We start from the raw sequence: 6939 nt of genomic DNA, 5'->3' as shown, positions 1-6939 counted from the left end.
GAGCACGAAACCATCATCTCCAATACCAACCATGACCTCATCACCTCAGGGACCTTCCACCCACAGCCTCCAACCTTATTGTTCCCCAACCCCGCACGGCCCGTTTCTATCTCCTTCCCAAAATCCACAAACCCGCCTGCCCTGGTCGACTTATTGTCTCAGCCTGCTCCTGCCCCACCAAACTCATCTCCACCTATCTGGACTCCATTTTCTCCCCCGATCCAGGAACTCCCCACCTACATCCGTGACACCACCCACACCCTCCCCCTCCTCCAGAACTTCCAATTCCCTGGCCCCCAACACCTCATTTGCACCATGGATGTCCAGTCCCTATACGCCTGTATTCCTCATGCAGATGGCCTCAAGGCCCCCCGCTTCTTCCTGTCCGCAGGCCTGACCAGTCACCTTCCACTGACACCCTTATCCACCGAGCCGAACTCATCCTCACCCTGAACAACTTCTCTTTCGATTCCTCCCACTTACTACAGACAAAGGGAGTGGCCATGGGTACCCACATGAGCCCAAGCTACGCCTGCCTCTTTGTAGGTTACGTGGAACAGCCCCACTTCCGCACCTACACTGGCCCCAAACCCCACCTCTTCCTCTGTTACATTGATGACTGTACCGGCGCCGCCTCGCGCTCCCAAGAGGAACTTGAACAGTTCATCCACTTCACCAACACCTTCCATCCCAACCTCAAATTCACCTGGGCCATCTCCAACTCATCCCTCACCTTCCTGGACCTCTCAGTCTCCATCTCAGGTAACCAGCTAGAAACTGATGTCCATTTCAAACACACCGACTCCCACAGCTACCTAGAATACACCTCCTCCCACCCACCCTCCTGCAAAAATTCCATCCCCTATTCCCAATTCCTTCGCCTCCGCCGCAAATGCTCCCAGGATGAGGCATTCCACTCCCGCACATCCCAGATGTCCAAGTTCTTCAAGGACCGCAACTTTCCCCCCCGCAGTGGTCGAGAATGCCCTTGACCGCGTCTCCTGCATTTCCCACAACACATCCATCACACCCCGCCCCCGCAATAAACGCCCCAAGAGGATCCCCCTCATTCTCACACACCACCCCACCAACCTCCGGATATAACGCATCATCCTCTGACACTTCTGCCATCTACAATCCGACCCCACCACCCAAGATATCTTTCCATCCCCACCCCTGTCTGCTTTCCGGAGAGACCACTCTCTCCGTGACTCCCTTGTCCACTTCACACTCCCCTCCAACCCCATCCCACCCAGCACCTTCCCCTGCAACCGCAGGAAGTGCTACACTTGCCCCTACACCTGCTCCCTCACCCCCATCCCAGACCCCAAGATGACTTTCCATATCAAGCAGATGTTCACCTGCACATCTGCCAATGTGGTATATTGTATCCATTGTACCCGGTGTGGCTTCCTCTACATTGGGGAAACCAAGCGAAGGCTTGGGGACCACTTTGCAGAACACCTCCACTCAGTTCGCAATAAACAACTGCACCTCCCCGTCGAGAACCATTTTAACTCCCCCTCCCATTCCTTAGACGACATGTCCATCATGGGTCTCCTGCAGTGTCACAATGATGCCACCCGAAGATTGCAGGAACAACAAGTCATATTCCGCTTGGGAACCCTGCAGCCCAATGGCATCAATGTGGGCTTCACAAGCTTCAAAATCTCACCTTCCCCCACTGCATCCCAAAACCACCCCAGCTCGTCCCTCCACCCACTGCATCCCAAAACCAGCCCAGCTTGTCCCCGCCTCCTTAACCTGTTCTTCCTCTCACCTATCCCCTCCTCCCACCTCAAGCCACACCTCCATTTCCTACCTACTAACCTCATCCCACCTCCTTGACCTGTCTGTCCTCCCTGGACTGACCTATCCCCTCCCTACCTCCCCACCTATACTCTCTTCTCCACCTGTCTTCTCTCCATCTTCGGTCCGCCTCCCCCTCTCTCCCTATTTATTTCAGAATCCTCTCCCCATCCCCCTTTCTGATGAAGGGTCTAGGCCCGAAACGTCAACTTTTGTGCTCCTGAGATGCTGCTTGTCCTGTGGTGTTCATCCAGCTTCACACATTGTTATCTTCGAAGTATAATCACTTTGATACTCATTTCTCCAACTTTCAGACAAAATTACTCATGATTTTTCACTGAAGCATTCTTATTCAGTCAGATCCACATCCTTCCAGCCACAGATGACTTACCTATCATAGTCAACAATAGTAGCTGGCAACAAAAGATATTACACAACCCCACCTGTTCTCGTTCAAACAAATATAGCTTTGCATGGATCTAGCACATTTTCCCATCAGATTTGGAGTAAGGTTTCCACATCCTCCTGCACTTTGCAAACTATTGGTTACATTATTGGAAATTTCAACCAACCATTGTACTGAGTTAAAAGCCCAGGTGTTAGACAGTTAAATTTTCCCACCATACTTTTGACTTGATGTCCACACCTGTGCTAATTTTATGGATTTGTCTTCAAGAAAGTGAAAGATAAATCTACACAAAACATTTTCCTAAGAGTATCTTTTATATTAAATTTCAAAGTATCTGCAGCTTAAGAAATAATATAGACTACATGTAAAGAGCAGGTAAGATTTATATGATTTCCAATACTGTAATTTTTATTGATTCCAGGCTATTATGTCTCAAATATCTAACTTCAGATTTTACCTTAAAATTTGAAGAAGGTTTCTGTGCATATTTAGCCGATCTGTTGAATCGACTGTATAAAATTTCATAACTCTCCAGTTATACATGTCAGTCATTAGGCGAGAATCATTAAACAACCATTGTTTCAAGGCATTTTTCAATTGCCGATACCTTCAAAAGAATATTTTCAGAGCGATTGCATGCAGTTCTATCTCCCTGCTAGAGGAAGGAGGTTGTGAAACTTGAAAGGGTTCAGAAAAGATTTACAAGGATGTTGCCAGGGTGGAATGTTTGATCTATAGGGAGATACTAAATGGGCTGGGGCTATTTTCCCTGGAGTGTCAGAGACTGAGGTTTATAAAATCATGAAGAGCATGGATAGGGTAAATAGATAAGGTCTTTTCCCTGGGGTGGGGAATCCAAAACTAGAGGGCGTAGGTTTAAGGTGAGAATGGAAAGGTTTAAAAGGGACCTAAGGTGCAACTTATTCATACAGAGAGTAGTGTGTATATGGAATGAGTAGTGTGTATATAGTGTGTAGAGGAAATGGTGGAGGCTGGTATGATTACAACACATAAAAGTCTTCTGAATGGGTATATGAATAGGATGGGTCTGGGGATATGGGCCAAATGTTGGCAAGTGGGACTAGGTTTATTTAGGATATCTGGTCAGCATGGACTAGTTTGGCCGAAGGGTCTGTTTCCATGCTGTATATCTCTATGACTCAATGAACATACTTTTGCACTTCTGCATAATCTGTGAAAGGCCCTCCACACCCCACTAGAATAGCTACATACATAGCGAGCATAAAGTAATATATTGCAATTTCAGAATTCCCTTAAGTCTATTTATCTCGAGGCATTTAAGAAAATAAATTTACGTGCATGTGATCAGACATGCGTATATGATAAGATTTCAATGAAAGGCAATGAAACTTCCACTGGCACAATAAAAGCCTGCATTGAGGTGGAGTCCTTGGTAACTGCTGTTGTGCAGCCAGTTCCTAAGGCAACAGAATACAAGAACTAGGGGAGAGATAATTGGCAGTTCATGAAGCATGAATGTCAAACCCTGCAGCATAATTGGCTTCAGGATAGGATAACTATAAATGAAGCAGCTCACAGTGCTCTGTTGGCTGGGTAGCTTAGCTCACAGTGGACACATAGCCTCTGGCTCACCATTTGGGCACTGCTGCATTATCACAAGGGCTACTATAATGGGGGAGATTCTCAAGTTGCAAGAAAACTTTTCTCTCCAACACAGTATACTACTGCATAGGTGGGCTTAGAGTGAATTCAACTGAGACTAAACTAAAATAGCAGATTTTAGCAGGTAACAAAATCAGAATGGTCAAAGATGGATATCAAAGATATGAAGGAAGGTGAAGGAATTAATTAATAGAAAGCATCTAGAGAGTTTTTTAATGAAATGCCTTGGAAATTCTGCGAAATGGCTGAAGTTGACCCCAGTTGCCGACGAGCGATGGGGAGATGGCTATGCATTGATAATGCGATTGCTGAAGGAATCCAGATGCCTAGGTTAATTGGCTGGGACATAGGTTCAAATCTTGCTGTGGTATCTTCTCAAACCTAAATTCAATTAACAAATTTGAAACTGAATGTTTGTGTTAGCAACAATGACCAGTAAACTATAAATCAATTTAACACATCTGTTTCTCCAATGCCCTTTAGGGAAAGGAATTTTACCTGATTTGATCCTTAAGTTTTTGAAGGGATTCTTGCTACGAGGTCCAAAGAGATTTCTCACCATTCTCTACCAAATGAGCCTTATTTACTGCCTACCCCACACCATTACCTAATTTGGCCAACATGTGACTCCAGGTCTACAGCAGTTTGGTTGACTCTTAAACACCCTCAGAAATAACTGAGGAAGCAATTAGGGATGAGCAGGAAACACAGGCCTTGTCAATAATGCTCAAGTTCAAAAGAAGTATTACAAATAGTCACTAACCATCCCAGAGAGATCAGATCAGAAACATTCCAACCTTACGGAAACCAGGTAAGTTTCTGAAAACTAAGTCAAGATGGTTATGAATAGTTTTACCAACAAGAAATAGTTGATTACAATCTAGTTCTCAGATCTTAAATTGTCTGTTTTTCAATAATTGAGGAAATAATAGGGGATGGAAAGCATTTGCGGCATCCAAAATGAACTATGAATATGTTTGATTCTAAGTGATGCTTGGATTAAAACGTTTTTCTTTCGGATGTTTTATTTTAGAACTTACCAGTTAGGGTGAATGTTCTAAGAACTAGAAAAAATGTCTTAGCATGTCTTTGGGACATCAATCAATATATTGCTAGAATTTACTATGCATGAGTATAGTATGCTTGTTTGGAAGTTAGTTGCGAAAAATATATACCACTCAGTCACAAAGTAGTAAATAAACACAGCAATACATTAAATATAGAATTAGTTACTCACCGACTTAGATTTACTGAAGATTATCTTGATGTGGATAAATAAGGATACAAGCGTTGTTTGAATGAAATGCATACTGTTTTTAAATAACTGATTGACTTCTGGATTTGTGAAAAATGCCTGGTCAACAAGAGCATTGATGTTATTAATTAATGCTAATAAACAATTATACGGGCTGATTCTTACACTAATTTAACTCAATGTGATTTGCAACAAGTTTTTGAAGGGATTTTTGCTATGAGGTCCAAAGAAATTTCTCACCATTCTCTACCAAATGTGTCTTATTTGCTACTTACCCCACACTTATGGCATCCCTTACCTCTGATTCTGGCCCCCTGTTCACCAACACCATTTCTGAGATATCCACTAAAACACCGACAGTCCTCACATTCTCGCTATTTTGAAAAGTCCATTCAGCATCTAGACAGCACAGTCAGTCTGGAGGTCCCCTGTACAATTCCTGGCATTCGCCTCAGGCATGGGGAGGAGAGTACGGATATTGATGCCCAGCTTTGCAGGCAGGGACCTGGAGATGATGCTAGATGGGAAGGTCCAAACACAGGACTTTCCCTTCACCCTGACTAGACACGACCACCCAGGTCCAAGTTACAATCTAGTACATTGCAGTCTCAGCCATATAGAGGAATGCATAGCAATGCAGAAAGAAGGTCAATGATCTTCTCCAAACAGCCAGGATAAGACTGGAGAGTTTGAATTACAAAGATAGGCTGGATGGAGTAGGGCATTTTCCACTGTTATTAAATATGTTAGAGGAGGACATGTAGAAATGGTCAAGGTAATCAGACAGAGTCAACATGGATTTGTGAAAAGAAAGTGTTGTTTACCTAATTTATTGATAACTTGGAGGAAATAATACATCCTATAGATAATTTGAAACCAGTCAATCAATATGTTACATTTGGATTTTCCAAAAAAAGCATTCAATAAGTTGTTACATTAAACATTGTTGTGGAAAATAAAAGTTCATGGTGTAAATGGTAACATGCTGACATTGATAGTGCATAACAAGAAACTGAATAATTACAAATGCACAATTTCTGGTTGGTAGGATATATCAAGTGGAGTACTGCAAGTGAGTGCTGGGACCTCAAATTTTCCCAATTTATTTAAATGACCGGGATGAAGGGATCAAAGGTATAGTTGGTTAAATTTGCCGATTACACAAAGAAGCAAGCAAAGTAGTCACAAAGTATACATAAGATGATATAAAAAGGTTTATATTAAGTTCAGTGAGTGGGTAAAGATATCATAAATAGATTACAATATGGAGAAAAGTAAAATGACCTATTTCTGTGGGACAAATAGAATGAAGCATATTATTTAGGTGGCAAGAGATTGCAGAGCTCTGAGATACAGAGGGATCTGGGTAACCTAGCACATGAATTGTGGAAGTTTGGTGTACCAGTGCAAGTAATTAGCAAAGCAAATAGAATACTATATGTTATGTGAAGGAAGTGAATACAAAAGTAAGGAGGTTGTACATGGCATTGGTGAGACGACGTGGAGTATTGTGCGCAGTATTGGGCCTGTTTATTTAAGGAAGGGTGTGAGTGGAAGCGGTTCATGACAATTTATGTCTTTACCTAGACTAACACCTGAAATGGACAGACACTTATGAGGAAATGTTGGATAGATTACCATCATATCACCTAGGCTTTTAGACACTAGGAGGGAAATTGCTTGAAACACAAGATCCAAAGTGATCTTGACCAGTTGGGAGTGGAAGGGATGTTTCTTCTTGTGTAAGAAGCTATTCTCAGTTCACAACAAACAACTACACCTCCCAGTCGCGAACCATTTCAACTCCTCCCCCCCAACCAAA

This window comes from Stegostoma tigrinum, chromosome 11 (assembly GCF_030684315.1).
Source record: "Stegostoma tigrinum isolate sSteTig4 chromosome 11, sSteTig4.hap1, whole genome shotgun sequence".
In the NCBI taxonomy this organism is placed as follows: Eukaryota; Metazoa; Chordata; class Chondrichthyes; order Orectolobiformes; family Stegostomatidae; genus Stegostoma; species Stegostoma tigrinum.
This window is presented reverse-complemented; position numbering follows the sequence as displayed.